General features: G+C 36.8%; 2 non-coding genes across 2 annotated transcripts; both read left to right on the top strand.

Moving 5' to 3' along the window:
• Positions 1-1,678: 1,678 nt before the first annotated feature.
• TRNAI-AAU (transfer RNA isoleucine (anticodon AAU)) lies at positions 1,679-1,752 on the top strand. Its single transcript has one exon. It is a non-coding gene; the product is annotated as a tRNA-Ile (tRNA).
• A 3,293-nt stretch (positions 1,753-5,045) lies between these two features.
• On the top strand, positions 5,046-5,119 carry TRNAI-AAU (transfer RNA isoleucine (anticodon AAU)). The gene has a single exon. It is a non-coding gene; the product is annotated as a tRNA-Ile (tRNA).
• The last annotated feature ends 13,178 nt before the right edge of the window (positions 5,120-18,297 follow it).

Genomic DNA, 18,297 nt, shown 5'->3' with positions numbered 1-18,297 from the left:
CTTATTTTACTATGTGTGAATCGTTTCAGTTCTAAGCGTCGATACAATCGATATGTCGGGAAAGTATGAAGTTGATCTTGACACAAATATATGGAAGGTTAGGAGAAGGGCTTAGTTACGATGCAAGATGCAGAGATAGACTTTTCCGAAGATATGTTGTCGATAAAATTTCATCATACGAATACATCAAATGTTTGTGTATATACTTACAACATCAAAACATGCAATTTGTTGTCTCATGCATCGCACGGGTACAATTACTAGTTGTTGTTTAAACGAAAAAATATGTTACAGAAAGAAAAAAAAAAATCGAAAAAGTCAACGTCGGAAACCGATGGTTGAAAAATCAGGAGGCAATAAAAAAAAGTCAACGCCGGAGACTGGCGAAAAAATCCGGAAGAAAAAAAAATGAGTCAATGCTGGAGATTGACAGTCAACGGCGGTGACGGACGAATTTGTCCATAAAAATGTGTTTTGGGTCAAAATTAAATAATTTGTGATATTTGGGTTCAAATTGAGGTTAAATTAAAATTAAAGTATGAGGGGCTATTTTAGTCTTTTACAAAAATATGGACCATATGCTACTTATTTTTAAAGGAGTTTATTGTCAAGATCTCTTTATAAATAAATACCCATTGATGGACTTATTTGTTAAGATCCCTTTAAACTATGCAATAAATATTAAGTTAAGTACAATTTACAATTTTACACTAATTTAATAGTTTCTATAATATTGTTTTTAGTTTGAATTTCGACCTAATATAATTGTTATTCTATTTTTTTTAAATAGTTTAAATTTGTTTAAAGATTTATCTTATCATATTAAAATATACTGAAAACTCAATAATTTTATTAAGGGTAAATTCCACTTTACCCCCTTGTACTCTGCCAGAACCACTTTACCCATTTGTACTTTTAATTTCGTCGATTTGCCCCCATGTACTTGTACAATTTCCCAATACAACCCTCATCGTCAATTTTTTTTCGATTTTGACTCTAACGTCATTTGGTCAAGAGTCATAATATTGACGTAAATATTGACTTTTTTCGATTTTGACTCTCGAGATTAGAAAAGAGAAAGTTTCACACATTCATATATTTTTTTTGTTTGCACTGGGTGGAATCGATCAATTTTTGGGTCTTGATTTTTACTAAGTTAGGAGTTCAATTTGGGGATATCTTTGAAGTGGAACTGGTGGGAGAAGAAGAAATGACAATACTGACGGAGGAGAAACGACACGTTATAGGCAGTGGCAATTTTGTAATTTACAGAGTTCACCAAATGGCGTTATAGTCAAAATTGACAAAAATTGAAGGAAAAGGGTTGTATTGAGAAATTGTACAAGTACAAGGGGGTAAATCGATAAAATTGAGAGTACGAGGGGGTAAAGTAACTCTCAAGCAGAGTACGAGGGGGTAAAGTTGAATTTACCCTTTTATTAATATATACGTCATGTGTATTAATAAATATATCTATTTTTTTTTTTTTTTTTGAGTAATTCAAGTCGTTACAAGGGGAAGTAGGGGAGGGGGGCACTCGAACCCTAGCCCTTTTACCCTATTGGTAAGGCTAGGTACCAAATCTCCTAAATATATCTATTATAAAATATCATTACTTAATACATAATCCCATATATTGTTTAGCATATCATAACTATCGTTTTACTATATACTCATTGGCCCATTAGCTCAGTTGGTTAGAGCGTCGTGCTAATAACGCGAAGGTCGCAGGTTCGAGACCTGCATGGGCCATAACTAATTCCACAATCGCTTAAAACAAAATCTCGTTTATGTTAAAAATCATCACCTACATATAATTTGAACTTAAGAAATATTTTTATTATTTAAAATTTTAGCCCTAATTTGGTTGTTACTATAATTTTTAAATAATTTTTTTTTCTCTTCCAATATTAATTTTATACTATATTTATTGAAATATGCTAAAAAGTTAATAATACTATTAATATAAACAATATAATGTACTACTGAATACATCTAATATAAAGTATAGTAACTAATACATGATCCACTCTATTTTCTAGGATAAGATAGTAGTCTTTCGAAAATATCTTCGGTGGCCCATTATCTCATTGAAGGGAAAAGCCCAACGGAAAGCCCTTATGGGAAGTCGTATGAAAACTTATGGGAAGACACCTTATGTTTCTTGTCCCACGTTAGTGTCACAAGTGAAATATTCCACTTCAGTATCTATAAATATGTGAGTTCATTCGCATATGAATCAAAGTTTTGTTTCGCTAGTTAAAGGTTTTATTGCTTATACTCTCCAACCGATTTCTAACTGAGTGCCGGAGGATAATTGTCGAGCCACCCCTTGCTTGCCACCTAGAATTTTTCATGATTTATTTTGCAGGTTAACGAGTGGTATTCTCCTCTTCGACTGCCTAGCACACGTGGCAGTGATTGTAAACACTTGAGCTAAAAAAAACTCTTCGGTTGCACAATCGAAATTTGAGCATCATCAAACACATAAACGGTTGGTATATGTTTTCTCTATCGAGCAAAACCTAAAGTGAAATTAGAGTTCAAATAGATATCTCACTGAATATTATAACAATAAAGTTTGTATTAATTTATGGGTATTTGGCACTTTGCACCCTTAAATTACATGCCATTGGCACTTTGCACCCTAAAATTAGAAAAATGGCAGAATGCATCCTCCAATTACATTTTGCTTGGCACTTTGCACCCTAATTCATTTTTTGGCTAGAAAAGTGACCTGCTACCTGTTAAGTGAGATTTGAATAGGACAACATATTTTTTTCTTTTCTTTTATTGTTCACAAACTTCCATTTCTTTTATGATTTCTTAGATGAGTACGAGATTAAATCCAACAACTAATTCAACCATCTCTTTGTGCCAAGGAGATAAACCAAACATTATAATATTCATTTGTAGAGTTTTTCTTATCTTTTTAGTTAAATATCTATTCCATAATTACATATAAAAATTGATTTTTTTAGGCATTTGATTTTTTAACCAATTGATGTAATGAAAACAATAAAATTAAACCTTTTTTTTACACACAAATAACCATAATATATAAATAATTCTCCTTTTAAGTCCATATGAACAAGAAAAAAATAAGTTTTATTATCTATGTAAAATACTATCTAAGTGGTAAAAAATTATGGAATTGCAGATTGCATGACTTTTATTTGTATATACTATATTAACAAACATTAATTTTGAATGCATGCTTTTAATTGAATACGTATTTATTTTAAAATAAATAAAATATAATTTTATTCAAAATTGGAGTAAAGTATCCCTAGACTCTTGATAGAGAACAATGAACATTATAGTTGTTCTTGGTCGGGTTTGGATATGTGAAATAGAGAAGATAAAATATATTTAAGTTTGTGAGAAATAAAGAAAGACAAATCCACCCCTCTTCAACAGGTAGCAGGTCACTTTTCTAGCCAAAAATGAATCTGGGTACAAAGTGCCAAGCAAAATATAATTGAAGGTGCATTCCGCCATTTTTTCAATTTAAGTGTGCAAAGTGCCAATGGCATATAATTAAAGGGTGCAAAGTGCCAATTACCCATTAATTTATTTTTGTTTATTATATCTTTGAAAATTATAACAAAACCTCACAAAATAAAAGACATAAAGTTATAGATCTACATGTTGGCTTTTCAATTGAACTTGAAGAGTTCATTTGGGTGAGTTGTGATGAATATTACACATACAACAAAATTTGTATGTTTGTAACCATTCCCCCGTATTATACTCTAATAATAACTTACTTTACTATTAATATAACTGATTCTACAATGTTTCAATGCATTTCACCATCATTTCATATTTTTATGGGTTTTTATAATTTATTTTAGCATATTTTTCTTCTCAACTTTGTATTACTTTAACTATCCTAATATCTTCGAAATGATAAAACCAATTTCGTAAATACAAAATTTTTAATGTGTAACTCCATTTTTTTTGGCTTGTCTGTTCCAATTTAAAATGATGCGTTTGTGCTTCAGATGAAAGAGTTATGATAAAACTATCTCATTTTATTATGTTGGCTTTATTGTATGTTGTGGACTCCTTTGCATGTCGAAGATGCCACTTGGGAAGATGTGGAGGGGATGATGAAGAAGTATCCAAACATGCAGCTATGAGACATGGCTGATGAAAGGTGGGACAAATGTCGTGATTACGTTTCACATCTTGGAATTCAGGTTAATGAAAGAGATGAAGCGGCGTCGGTTTGAAGAAAAGGGGGGTATCTTTCATTTAAGAGAAGCGCAATCTGTCAAACGCACTTCTCTTGTTAAGTCTGCGCTTGAAAAGCTCACGTAGAGTATCTCCACTGCAGAACTGTGGATCTAGTGTTGGAATTATAAGGATTTGATTTAAATATGGAAAGAAATGTGGAAATAACTAGGATATCTTAATAAATTTTGATTAGTTAGCTGTAGCTAGAGTATAGTAGGCCGTAGCGGCAATCCCTAGCTTCTATCAAGTTGTTTTCATCACTTTGTAAGGCAACAAAGCCATATATTTTTCATTGAGGTATCGTGTGCACTCGGAGCTCGATTTTGTAGCAATTTATTGATGATTTCCAAGTTTTTTTCCTTTCTTATTATTGTGTTTAAGTCCTAGTTAATGAGATAGTTATGTATAGTAGTAATCTACGGACGGCGGGCAAATTGAGAGACTTGTAAGTAGTGAAGGTGTTAGTTAGCAAAATCTAATTTATAATATGTTTAACTAATTTTGAAATCATAGTTTATGCACGACCTATACATAATAATATTTTACTTCAATATAAAATAAATTCATTTTTTTTATAATATTTATATGAGTTTAAGTGTTGATATAACTTTTAAAATGGTTTACGATTTTTTTCAAGATTTCACTTGTACTATATCTATTAAATATATTGAAATCTTAATAATATTATTAATATACACATATATGTATTGAATAATATAAAAATATAAATTATTAGGAACTTAATAAAGAATCCGAACTAGTGTTTCATGAACAATAGTTTAGTCTTTGGAAATATTTTCAATGGCCCATTAGCTCAGTTGGTTAGAGCGTCGTGCTAATAACGCGAAGGTCGCAGGTTCGAAACCTGCATGGGCCATAACTAATTCCACAACCGCTCAAAACAAAATCTGGTTTATGTTAAAAATCATCACCTACATATAATTTTAACTTAAGAAATATTTTTATTATTTAAAATTTTAGCCCTAATTTGGTTGTTACTATAATTTTTTAATAATTTCTTTTCTCTTCCAATATTAATTTTGTACTATCTTTACTGAAATATGCTAAAAAGTTAATAATACTATTAATATAAACGATACAGTGTACTAATGAATACATCTAATATAAAGTATAGTAACTAATACATGATCCACTCTATTTTCTAGGATAAGACAATAGTCTTTCGAAAATATCTTCGGTGGCCCATTAGCTCATTGAAGGGAAAAGCCCAGCGGAAAGTCTTTATGGGAAGACACCTTATGTTTCTTGTCCCACGTTAGTGTCACAAGTGAAATATTCCACTTCAGTATCTATAAATATGTGAGTTCATTCGCATATGAATCAAAGTTCTGTTTCACAAGTTAAAGGTTTTATTGCTTATACTCTCCAACCGATTTCCGACTGAGTGCCGGAGGATAATTGTCGAGCCACCCCTTGCGTGCCACCTAGAATTTCATGATTTATTTTGCAGTGACTGTAAACACTTGAGCTAAAAAAAACTCTCCGGTTGCGCAATCGACATTTGAGCATCATCAAACACATAAACGGTTGGTCTATGTTTTCTCTATCGAGCAAAACCTAAATCAATGAAATTAGAGTTCAAATCGATATCTCACTGAATATTATAACAATAAAGTTTGTATTAATTTATATTTGTTTATTATATCTTTGAAAATGTTAACAAAACTTCACAAAATAAAAGACATAAAGTTATAGATCTACATGTTGGCTTTTCAATTGAACTTGAAGAGTTCATTTGGGAGAGTTGTGATGAATATTACACATACAACAAAAATTGTATGTTTGTAACCATTCAACCGTAATATACTCTAATTATACCTTATTTTACTATCAGTATAACTGATTCTACAATGTTTCAATGCATTTCACCATCATTTCATATTTGTATGGGTTTTTATAATTTATTTTAGCATTTTTTTCATCTCAACTTTGTATTATTATTGTTAGAGTAGGTGACCAGCAAGCCAACATGTGGCTGTGGTCTTCCGTATTTATTATGTTAATAAACGAACCTTTATTAGTATTAATGATAAAACAACTTGGCATTCTATATCTTTGTCACAAGCATAGATATAGTCCTTACAGTTATTACAAGTACTATAATTGATCGTTAGGATCGTGAGATATTTACTGAAGTATTATAACTGTTAAACGTGTTCCTAGTCGAAGGGTTACGCCACTAATGAGGATATCGGCCTTTCCCATTAAGAGACTAACAGTTAGTGTATGTGTACTGCATCTCATCTGTAAACGGTATTGTGATATCGGCATGCATTAGTGGGTGCTCGTAAGTTGATGAGTTCACTGAACTCCCTCACCCTAGAAATCTCTAAGTGGTTCCCAATAATCGAGTAGAGATATCTATGTTAGAGTAGGTGACCAACAAGCCAACTTGTGGTTGTGGTCCTTCTCTTTTTCCTTGTAATAAAACAATCATTTTTCGTTCGTAATAATAAAATATTTCATTTGGCATTCTATATCTGTTATCCCATGCAAGAAGCATAGATATAGTCCTAACGAGTTACTCTATTACTGTGAGTTGATCTAGTAGAATCGTGAGATAACTCAGCAATGTAATGTAACTGTTAAACCTTGTTCCTAGTTGATGGGTTACGCCAATAATGAGGATAGTGGCCTTTCCCTTTTGAGACTAGCACTTAGTGTATGTGTACTGCGTCTCATCAGTCCTCGGTGTTGTGACATCGGCATACTTGAGTGGGTGCTCATACTGGATGAGTTCACTGAACTCCCTCGCCCTAGAAATCTATAAGTGGTTCTCATTCACCGAGTAATAGGTTTCTAAGATATAGTTGTACACCATTAGTCCTTAAGACCCAGACATCACCGTGACTTCACTAGAGGACCGATTGTATCGTGACCTGTCCCTGAGTCCCACCACGGACCACTCCAAGGGCCAACGTTCGTGCTATCCGAAATCTAGTGTAAAGTATGTGCATTGTAGTAGGGGATTCGAGCGCTTGAGTAGTCATGGATGTCCTGTGTGTTCTGACGGTTTATAATCCAAGGAATCTCTGGCCAGAGTTGATAGTGGGGTGATTAGGGAAATGTGTTTCCCTAAGTCTCACACGAACGGATTTGTAATACCTAGAACGTTCGCACGGTTATTGAACTTTATAAGAGGTCTCGGTGAACCAATGCCTCTAGATCAATCGGGACATGTGCTGCGAAGGGATCGTACTGTACGCTAACTATATCATAAGGTTCTTGCAGGCACTTCATTTGTATCTAGGGAATCATGATGCGTAGTTGCTAGACGCCAATCTTGATTCGTTGGGCACCGATTTGATCGGGGATTAGGTAAAATGAGTTTTACTCTAATCGGGACTCTTCGGAGGAGTTCGTATAAGAACAATGTGTTGTTCGAATCGCAAAGAGTTGTGAGCCCACGGCTAGCATACACCTGAACCATTGAGGGTCACACTTCTCGTGTAATATAGATCCTTGATAACAACAAGCATAGATTAATGTGTTAATCTTTGAACGATTGGATGTCGATATGATTGAATCCAAGATTCGTAATTGTGAATTGCGAATTGGAATAAACGTGGAGAAAGAGAGAAATGCGGAATTTAGTGAACTTTCTAAATTGGGAAGTTTCCCGATTTAGCAAGTCCACAGAAGTGGAAGTTTCCAATTTTGGAAATTGGAAATTTCGAAGAGGCACTCGTATCGACGAGGACTTTGAGCTCGTCACAAATATAATTTTGTTATAATTTTGTGAACGATCGTTTATTAGAAACGAGGCCGACGAGGGAATGGGCTTAATGCATCAGTGGGTCAAGCCCAATGACTTAAGCCCACTAGGGTTGAAAACCCTTAGTATAAATAGACCTCAAACAAGAGTTTGAGATCAGATTTTCAGCACCAAACCCTAGCCGCTCAAGCCCTAGCCGCTCTCCCCTTTGGCCGTTGCTGCCCCGCCGCGCCACCGCCGACCACCGCCGGTTTTCTTCTCTCGTTTCCTTCGTTTTATTATTGTTGTTATCTAACTCATTTACATCTAGTGCTGTAGTTCGAGTGGGTCGAAAATACGAGGTGAAACCTAATTGGAGAGGAGCTGCTGCCCCGACGAATCCACGCACCGCCGCAGCACCACCGCACGCGCCGCTACGCCACTCACGCGCCGCCGCTGCTGCTGCCATTCACCGCCGTTCGTCGCTTGCTAGATCAGCTTATTCCAGCCGTGAGTTGCAGCCCCGAGGATTGGTAATTTGCAGCTTGTACGTGATTGGTTCTAGGTTTCGATTCGTCGAAATCTCACGCTACAAGAGGTAAATGAATCAAAACTTTCTTAAATTAATTCGAGCATGTTTGTATGAATTATGATTTATGATTATGAGTAATATATGATTACGTGTTTCGATTTTATTGAATGATGAACAAGCATGTTTCGTAATTTTCGGTTTTACGTGTTTTTAAATTAAATCAATAATTACCATATGTATGGCGGAAGCGTTAAGGTACGTTGACTCTGTGATTAGTTTATGCATGTAATCGAAACTAGTTCGATCTAAAATTTTAAATTCCGCTGCGTATACATGCACGATCCCCAACAATCTATGGTATAGTTGTACACCATTAGTCCTTATGACCTAGACATCACCGTGGCTTCACTAGAGGACCAGCTATATCGTGACCTGTCCCTGAGTTCTACCGAGGACAATCCCAAGGGCCAGTGTTCGTGCAGTCTGAAATCTAGTGGGAGGTTTGTGCATTGTAGTCGGGGATTCGATCGCTAGAATAGTCTTGGATGTCCTGTGTGTTCTGATAGTTTGTAATAATTTTAAGTCTCTGGTCAGAGCTGACTAAGTGATGATTAGAGAATTCGATTCTCTAAGTCATGCACGTAACGATTACAACACTTAGAATGATCGCACGGTCATTGAAAAAATAAAGAGGTCTCGATGAACCAATGCCTCTAGTTCAATCAGGACATATGAATCGAAGGGATCGTACTGTACGTTAACTATATCTGAAGGTTCTTGCAGGCACTTCATTTGTATCTAGGGAATCATGACGCGTAGTTGCTAGACGCCAATCTTGATTCGTTGGGTGATTAAGGTGAAACAAGCTTCATCTTAATTGTAACTCTAAGGGAGGAGTTTTGACCACAAAGGGTTGTGGGCCCACGACTAGCTTACACCTGAACCATCGAGGGTCACACTGCTCGTGCACATGAGATCATTGAATAAACGGTCAGAGATAAAATGGTTTTGCATGATTGGAAGTCAATATGATTGGGTCCAACATTCGTAATTTGGAATTATGAATGAGAATAAGAAGAGGAAAAGAATAGGCAAACGTATTAGTGGACTTTCTAAATCGGGAAGTTTCCAAATTTAGAATGTGCACTGAATTAGGGTTTCCATTTTTGGAAAGTTGGAAATCGAGAGTTGGCACTCGTAATGACGAGAACATTATAATGATTCCGAAAATGTAATCTTTACAATTTTCCGATCATTGAATTGAGAGAAACGAGCAAGTAAAAGAACTAACGAACTTAACCTGTTCGGCCCGGTCCAACTTAAGCCTGTTAGGGTTTTATGCAAGACACTATAAATAATTGATTTATAGGTCTTGCACAAAACAACACACACAAACTCTAACCATAGCCGCTCCCCCTCTCTCTCTCGGCCGCTCTCCCCGCAGCCACCACCGGCGCCGTCGCCGGAACCTTACCGGAATCGGCCATCTCTTGGCCGATTCACATTGGTAGTTCTTTCATTCTTTCTATTCTTCCGTTTTTCTAACTATTACGTGTCCAGTGCCACGTGTTTAGTAGACCGAAGTATACGAGGTGAAATCCGAGAGGAGGAAGATCGAAGATCGAAGATCGAAGAATCGAGGAGCTGCACACGAGCCGACGCCGCACGCATTCCCACGCGCCGCCCGAAGACAGCGTGTGAGCCACACACGCCGCCGTTGCTCGTTTAGTAGCTGCTGCCGCTCCGCCGTTGCTATCGCGGATTGTACGGATTGGTTTCCGTAGCAATCTCGCTTTGCTTAGTGCGCCTACCTCACGCTTCAAGAGGTAAACTTACGAATCCATTGTCCCTTGATTCGTTTTTGTTTAAGTTAATCAATGCATGTTCGTTTTAATAAAAGTTTGTATGATTTTATGTGTCTACATGAAATTGATTTTATAATTGCGAGCATGATTGTTTGATTTAAACGCGAGCATGCTAATTGATTTAAATTCAGTTAAATAATTAAGCATGTATGTTGTTTTTAATTTCGCTCGAAGCGCAAAGGTACGCAATTAATTGTTTTCAATTATCGGGCATGTGTTTATGCGCTTTAAAGTTGTTTAAATCGCATAAAATTTTTGTTTCTGTTGCGTACACGTGTCGGATTCCCAACAGTGGTATCAGACCTCGTTGCACAATTAATTGCGTTTGTTTTAATATGCTATGATTTTATGCATGTTCGATTTATTAAAGTAGCGATTGTTGTATTATGTAATTGGGAGTTTTCGTAACTTTAAAATATTTTTGAAATATTGTTTAGAATTTTTCCGCTTTAAAATTGTTTAAAATTGGAAAATCGGATCTGAAATTATTTTTAAAACATCATTTTTTAATTGTTCGTATCGAACCGGTCGAACCGGCGGGTTCGATGGTTGTGCGCGATCCAATTGACCGAATCCAAGTGGATTCGGGTCGGTCAGACCGGTTCTCGGTCCGACTGACCTGGCCCACTGATTTGCGTCAACTGGACCGGGTAGAACCGAACCGCTTCGGTCCGAACCGGTCAGACCGGTCGGCTGAACCGGTTCACTGAAAAAAAAAGAAAAAAAATTATTCAGATTTCTAAAGTTAAACTTAAAACAAATTGATTTTAATTTTCAGAAAATTATTTTCAATTGATCCCAATTAGACAATCGAGTCAACAATCATCTATTTTAGTAAATAGGTGTTAGATTAATTAATTAATTTAAATTGTTAAATTGATTTTAATTAATAGAACACACATATATAATATTGATTATAGTTCAACTTAATTAATAGTACCTCAACATTATTTGAATGAATTATGCTAGTTGAGATTCTATAATTATTTTGAAAAACCTCGGTAATTAATCAATGTAATTAATTATGTAGTTAGGTCGTATGTTCCATATGCGTTTCCATATACCTTTAGAAGAGAACATAGATGTAGGAATCACATAGACCAATCCGAACCTTCTGATGAGATAAAACTTTTTAATAAAAATCCCTCATTCTTAATCTAATTAAGAATCATTTCAAGCTATAAAGAAAAACCAATCTGTTGAATTTTTCTTTCCTTTCTGCCAACGATTGAATTATGTGTAGCCATTTATTGTAGTGCAGTAAGCTGTGTTAGCGGGGAGTGCTATAGTAAAGTTAGATGTAATTCAATTGACATAGCGATGAAGGTAGCCATAGAAAAGGGTTATGCTATATTAACTAGGGACTACATTAGTTTGGCATAATCAAGTTCTATGAGCATCTTTGATTGGTAGGTTAGGCTTGACACACGACGATTTTGATATTCGCGAGATTAACTTACTTCATTATCAAGTGTGAGGAAAATTAATTTAGGGTCATATTGTGGATATGATTGATTGTGATCTTCCTTTTGGCAAATATAATCGGGCTAAATTAACTAGGGGTTATATTTGTCTATTGGACCTAAAGTCCATTAAGAAAAATTAGTTATTTCGTTTGTCTACTAGAGGGAAGTGGAACTCGATAAAATTAGTGGGAGAATAATTAAATAACATAAGGCCAAACATTTAATTGTAAACAATCATTTAACGGGAATCTCTAATAATCATCTTCTCTATACCTCTCAGATAATCATGTCTAAGAATCCCATATTGTCAATCCTCGACAATAAACTCAATGGCCCTAATTACCTAGATTGGTTGCGTAGTCTTAAGCTTGTGCTAACCGTTAAGGGGCGTCTCTATGTTCTTAACGAGAGACTTCCTGCCACTATACTTGCCACATCGACTGATGCTGAAAAAGAAACTTATGAAGCATGGGAGAAAGATGACACTCATGCTAGGTGTTATATGATAGCCGCCATGGAGCCCGCGCTTGCGAGGAAATATGAGTCTCACATGCATGCTTTCGATATAAAGGCTCATCTCAATAGCATGTATAGTGAGAATATTAGGGCATCGAGGTACGCTGCTACAAAGGAGTTGATCACGGCGAGACTGCGCGAGGGGACTTCGGTCCACGAGCATTGTCTCAAAATGATCAATCTCCTTGAAAAGCAAGTGAATCTCGATGTCACCCTCCCGGCCGAGCTCTCTTTGGATTTGATCCTGTTATCTCTTCCTAGTTCCTATGAATCGTTCATAGTGAACTTCAACATGAACAAACTAGATCCTCTATTGGATGAGTTAATGAACATGTTGATCAGTTTCGAGTCCACCATTAAGAAAGAGAAGTCTGTTCTCATTGCTGCTACTTCTAGAAAGAAGAGTTATTCCCAAAAGAAGAGAAAGGAAAGAGTTCCCTTCCCAAACAGCAAGTTCGAAGTGGGTGAAGGTAGTGGGGGCCCCAAGGCAAAGGTCAGCAAGCAAGTTGATGATGCTTGCCATCTTTGTGGAAAGAAAGGACATTGGCGCCGCAACTGCAAGGCTTACCTAAAGCCGAAAAGTTCTGAAAAGCGTACGTATTTCATTGACGTAAATTTGTCTGTCAATTCTTCTTCTTGGGTATTAGATTCGAGTTGTTGCTCACATTTGTGCAATGATTTGCAGCTAATGACAAGAAGTCGAAAGCTTAGAGCGGGTGAGACCTACCTAAGGATGGGGAATGGAGCAAGAGTTGCTGCTGAAGCCATTGGCACGATTTACTTAAATGTTTTGGATTCTAGTTTTCGTATTGTTTTGAACGATTGTTTATTTGTTCCGTCTCTCATTAGAAACCTTATTTCTATTCATGTATTAGATATTGAAGGTTTTATTTTTGTTTTTGGAAATTCGATTTGCATTATACAAAAGAATGAGAACTTGATTTGCAAGGGACGACTATTAAACAACTTGTATGAACTAAATCCAAATGAAATACCTATTAATGTTATATCAGCAAAACGTAAGGAGATAGATAAAAACCCCGCACAACTTTGGCACGCTAGATTAGGTCATGTCTCTTTAAGAAGGATGAACGATTTTGTTAGTGAAGGATTGTTCTCTTTGGAGAACGTGAAATCACTACAAACTTGTGAATCTTGCCTTAAAGGGAAAATGACCAAGTCACCCTATAAAGGGAAAATGGAACGAGCCGAAGGTCTTTTGGATTTGATCCATACGGACGTATGTGGTCCACTAAGTGTTAGTGCGAAGGGTGGATACAACTACTTCGCTACCTTTACCGACGATTATTCTAGGTATGGGTATGTGTACTTGATGAAGTACAAGTCCGAAATATTTGAAAGGTTCAAAGATTTGAGACACGAAGTAGAGAAACAACTCGGACGAAGTATTAAGAAGCTACGATCCGATCATGGTGGAGAATACTTGAGCATCGAGTTCATTGACTATCTAAAAGAGAATGGAATACATTCTCAATGGCCTCCACCTGGAACTCCTCAACTTAATGGAGTTTCTGAATGTTAGAATCGAACTTTATTGGATATGGTTCGATCAATGATAGGGTTCACGAACTTACCGGCATATTTGTGGGGTCATACACTTCGCACTACCGCGTATTTGCTGAATAGAGTTAACACCAAAGCAGTTAAATTCACACCTTATGAACTTTGGTATTCCCGGAAACCCAACTACAAATATATTAGGATATGGGGTTGTCCCGCTTATGTGAAGTGATTAGTGGGAGACAAGTTGGATAGTAAATCCGACTTGTGCTATTTTGTAGGATATCCCGAAGACTCAACGGGATACGAATTTTATTATGTCAAGGAAGCAAAGACGTTTGTTTCGTGAAATGCCACCTTTTTGGAAAGGGAGTTTCTATCCAATAGAAAAGGCAACATGATAGAACTTGAAGTAGTTCAAGGACCGCAAAGTGAAGTTCAAGTGCAAGAACAAGTAATCGAACCAATACAACAATCCACTAATATACCTCCTGAACCTACGGTACACAGATCCGAAAGAGTTTGGAAAATGCCGGATAGGTTATTCCTCCTCGAAAATGATGAAGATCATGTTGATCTTGGACAAGATCCAAGAACATACAATGAGGCCGTATCGGATGCGGACATGGGACATTGGCTAACTGCCATGAAATCCGAAATGGACTCCATATACTCCAACAAGGTGTGGACCTTGGTAGATCCACCTAAGGGAATTGTTCCTATAGGCTACAAGTGGATCTATAAGAAGAAAATTGGAGTGGATGGAAAGTTATCGACCTATAAAGCTAGATTGGTAGCGAAAGGATATACTCAAAGGCAAGGTGTTGACAATGAGGAAACCTTTTCGCCAGTCGCGATGCTGAAGTCCATTAGGATTTTCCTGGCCATATCTGCGTGGTACAACTACGAGATATGGCAAATGGATGTGAAGACCGCCTTCTTTAATGGAGATATTGAGGACGAAATTTACATGGCGCATCCGGAAGGCTTCATATCTTCTGGAAGTGAGCAAAATGTTTGTAAGCTCCAGCGATCCATTTATGGATTGAAACAAACATCCCGTAGTTGGAACATTAGGTTCGACTCAACTATCAAAGAGTTTGATTTTGAGAAGAATTCGGAGGAACCTTGTGTATACAAGAAGGTTAGTGGGAGGGCAGTAATATTTTGGTGCTTTACGTTGATGAAATTCTACTCATTGGGAATGACGTAGGAATGTTGCATCAAACGAAAGCATGGTTGTCCACACATTTCTCGATGAAGGATTTGGGAGAAGCATCTTATGTATTAGGAATACACTTCTATAGAGATAGAGCAAGGAAGATGCTTGGCTTATCCCAAAACCTGTACATAGACACCGTTATGAAACGGTTTAGCATGGAAGAATCGAAGAAAGGATTCTTGCCAATGTCCCATGGGGTTCGTCTCTCGAAGTGTATGTGTCCGCAAATACCTAGTGAAATCGAGGAGATGAGAAGGACACCTTATGCTTCTGCCATAGGAAGCATAATGTATGGCATGCTATGTACGAGACCCGATATTGCGTATGCTGTGAGTGTCACAAGCAGATATCAGTCTAACCCCGGCCCGGCTCACTGGAAGGCCGTGAAAGATATCCTCAAGTACTTACGAAGGACGAAGGATATATTTTTGGTCTATGGGGGTGCCGAGTTGAAATTAGAGGGGTTTACCAACTCTAGTTTTCAATCGGATGTGGACGACTCAAAGTTGAACTCTGAGTTTTTATTCACGCTTAATGGTGGTGCCCTGTGTTGGAAGAGTTCTAAGCAGAGCACGACGGCTGATTCCACTATCAAAGCGGGAATACATTGCAGTGTCTGAAGCTGTAAAGGAAGGGACTAGGATAAGGAAATTCATCCAAAAGTTGGGTGTAATTCCTAATGCTAGTGATCCAGTATCGTTGTACTGTGATAACACCGGAGTCGTGGCACAAGCTAAGGAGCGGCGATCTCATCAGAAGTCGAAGCATATTCTGAGAAAGTATCATGTGATCCGAGAGATCATTGATAGATGTAAAGTTAAAGTAGAACGAGTCACCTCGGAAGAGAACGTTGCAGACCACTTCACGAAGCCTTTACCGAGATCGGTCCACGAGAAACATCGAGAGTAGATGGGATTACGATTCATGGATAGTTGGCTTCAGGTCAAGTGGGAGATTGTTAGAGTAGATGACCAACAAGCCAACATGTGGCTGTGGTCTTTCGTATTTATTATGGTAATAAATGAACCTTTATTCGTATTAATAATAAAACAACTTGGCATTCTATATCTTTGTCCCTTTGTCACAAGCATAGATATAGTCCTTACAGTTATTACAAGTACTAGTAATTGATCGTTAGGATCGTGAGATATTTACTTAAGTATTATAACTGTTAAACGTGTTCCTAGTGGAAGGGTAATGCCACTAATGAGGATATCGGCCTTTCCTATTAAGAGACTAGCACTTAGTGTATGTGTACTGCATCTCATCAGTAAACGGTATTGTGATATCGCCATGCATAAGTGGGTGCTCGTAAGTTGACGAGTTCACTGAACTCCCTCACCCTAGAAATCTTTAAGTGGTTCATAATAATCGAGTAGAGATATCTATGGTATAGTTGAACACCATTAGTCCTTATGACCTAGACATCACCGTGACTTCACTAGAGGACCAGATGTATCGTGACCTGTCCCTGAATTCCACCGAGGACCATCCCAAGGGCCAGTGTTCGTGCAGTCTGAAATCTAGTGGGAGGTCTGTGCATTGTAGTCGGGGATTCGATCGCTAGAATAGTCTTGGATGTCCTGTATGTTCTGATAGTTTGTAATCATTCTAAGTCTCTGGCCAGAGCTGACTAAGTGGTGATTAGAGAATTCAATTCTCTAAATCATGCACGTAACGATTACAACACTTAGAACGATCGCACGATCATTGAACAAATAAAGAGGTCTCGATGAACCAATGCCTTTAGTTCAATAGTGACATATGAATTGAAGGGATCGTACTGTACGTTAACTATATCTGAAGGTTCTTGCAGGCACTTCATTTGTATCTAGGGAATCATGACGCGTAGTTGCTAGACGCCAATTTTGATTCGTTGGGTGATTAAGGTGAAATGAGCTTCATCTTAATTGTAACTCTAAGGGACGAGTTTTGACCACAAAGGGTTGTGGGCCCACGGCTAGCTTACACCTGAACCATCGAGGGTCACACTGCACATGAGATCTTTGAATAAACGATCAGAGATAAAATGGTTTATCTTTGCATGATTGAAAGTCAATATTATTGGGTCCAACATTCGTAATTTGGAATTATGAATGAGAATAAGAAAAGGAAAAGAATAGGCAAACGTATTAGTGGACTTCCCAAATCGGGATGTTTCCAAATTTAGAAAGTGCACCGAATTAGGGTTTCCACTTTTGGAAAGATGGAAATCGAGAGTTGGCACTCGTAATGATGAGGACATTATAATGATTCCGAAGATGCCACATGGAAAGACGTAGAGGGGATGATGAAGAAGTATCCAAACATGCAGCTATGAGATATGGCTGATGAAAGGTGGGACAAATGTCGTGATTACGTTTCACATCTTGGAATTCTGGTTAATAAAAGAGATAAAGCGGCGTCGGTTTGAAGAAAAGGGGGCTATCTTTCATTTAAGAGAAGCGCAATATGTGAAACGCACTTCTCTTGTTAAGTCTGCGCTTGAAAAGCTCACGTAGAGTATCTCCACTGCAAAACTGTGGATCTAGTGTTGGAATGAGAAGGATTTGATTTAAATATAGAAAGAAAAGTCGAAATAACTAGGTTATCTTAATAAATTTTTATTAGTTAGCTGTAGGTAGAATAGAATAGGCGTAGCGGCAATCCCTAGCTTCTATCTAGTTGTTTTCATCACTTTGTAAGGCAACAAAGCCATATATTTTTCATTGAGGTATCGTGTGCACTCCAAGATCGTTATTTTAGCAATTTATTGATGATTTCCAAGTTTTTTTTTCCTTTCTTATTAATGTGTTTAAGTCCTAGTCATTGAGGTAGTTATGTATAGTAGTAATCTACGGACGGCGGGCGAATTGAGAGACGTGTAAGTAGTGAAGGTGTTAGTTAGCAAAATCTAATTTCTAATATGTTTAACTAATTTTGAAATCATAGTTTATGCACGACCTATACATAATAAAATTTTACTTCAATATAAAATAAATTCATTTTATTTTTTTTATAATATTTATATGAGTTTAAGTGTTACTATAACTTTCAAAATCGTTTACGATTTTTTTCAAGATTTCACTTGTATTATATCTATTAAATATATTGAAATCTTAATAATATAATTAATATACACATATATGTATTGAAAAATATAAATCATTAGTAACATAATAAAGAATCCGAACTAGTGTTTCATGAACAATAGTTTAGTCTTTGGAAATATTTCCAAC

Source organism: Erythranthe guttata, chromosome 4 (genome assembly GCF_056151865.1).
Source record: "Erythranthe guttata isolate IM_541 chromosome 4, IM_541, whole genome shotgun sequence".
Taxonomy (NCBI): Eukaryota; Viridiplantae; Streptophyta; class Magnoliopsida; order Lamiales; family Phrymaceae; genus Erythranthe; species Erythranthe guttata.
This window is presented reverse-complemented; position numbering and strand designations above follow the sequence as displayed.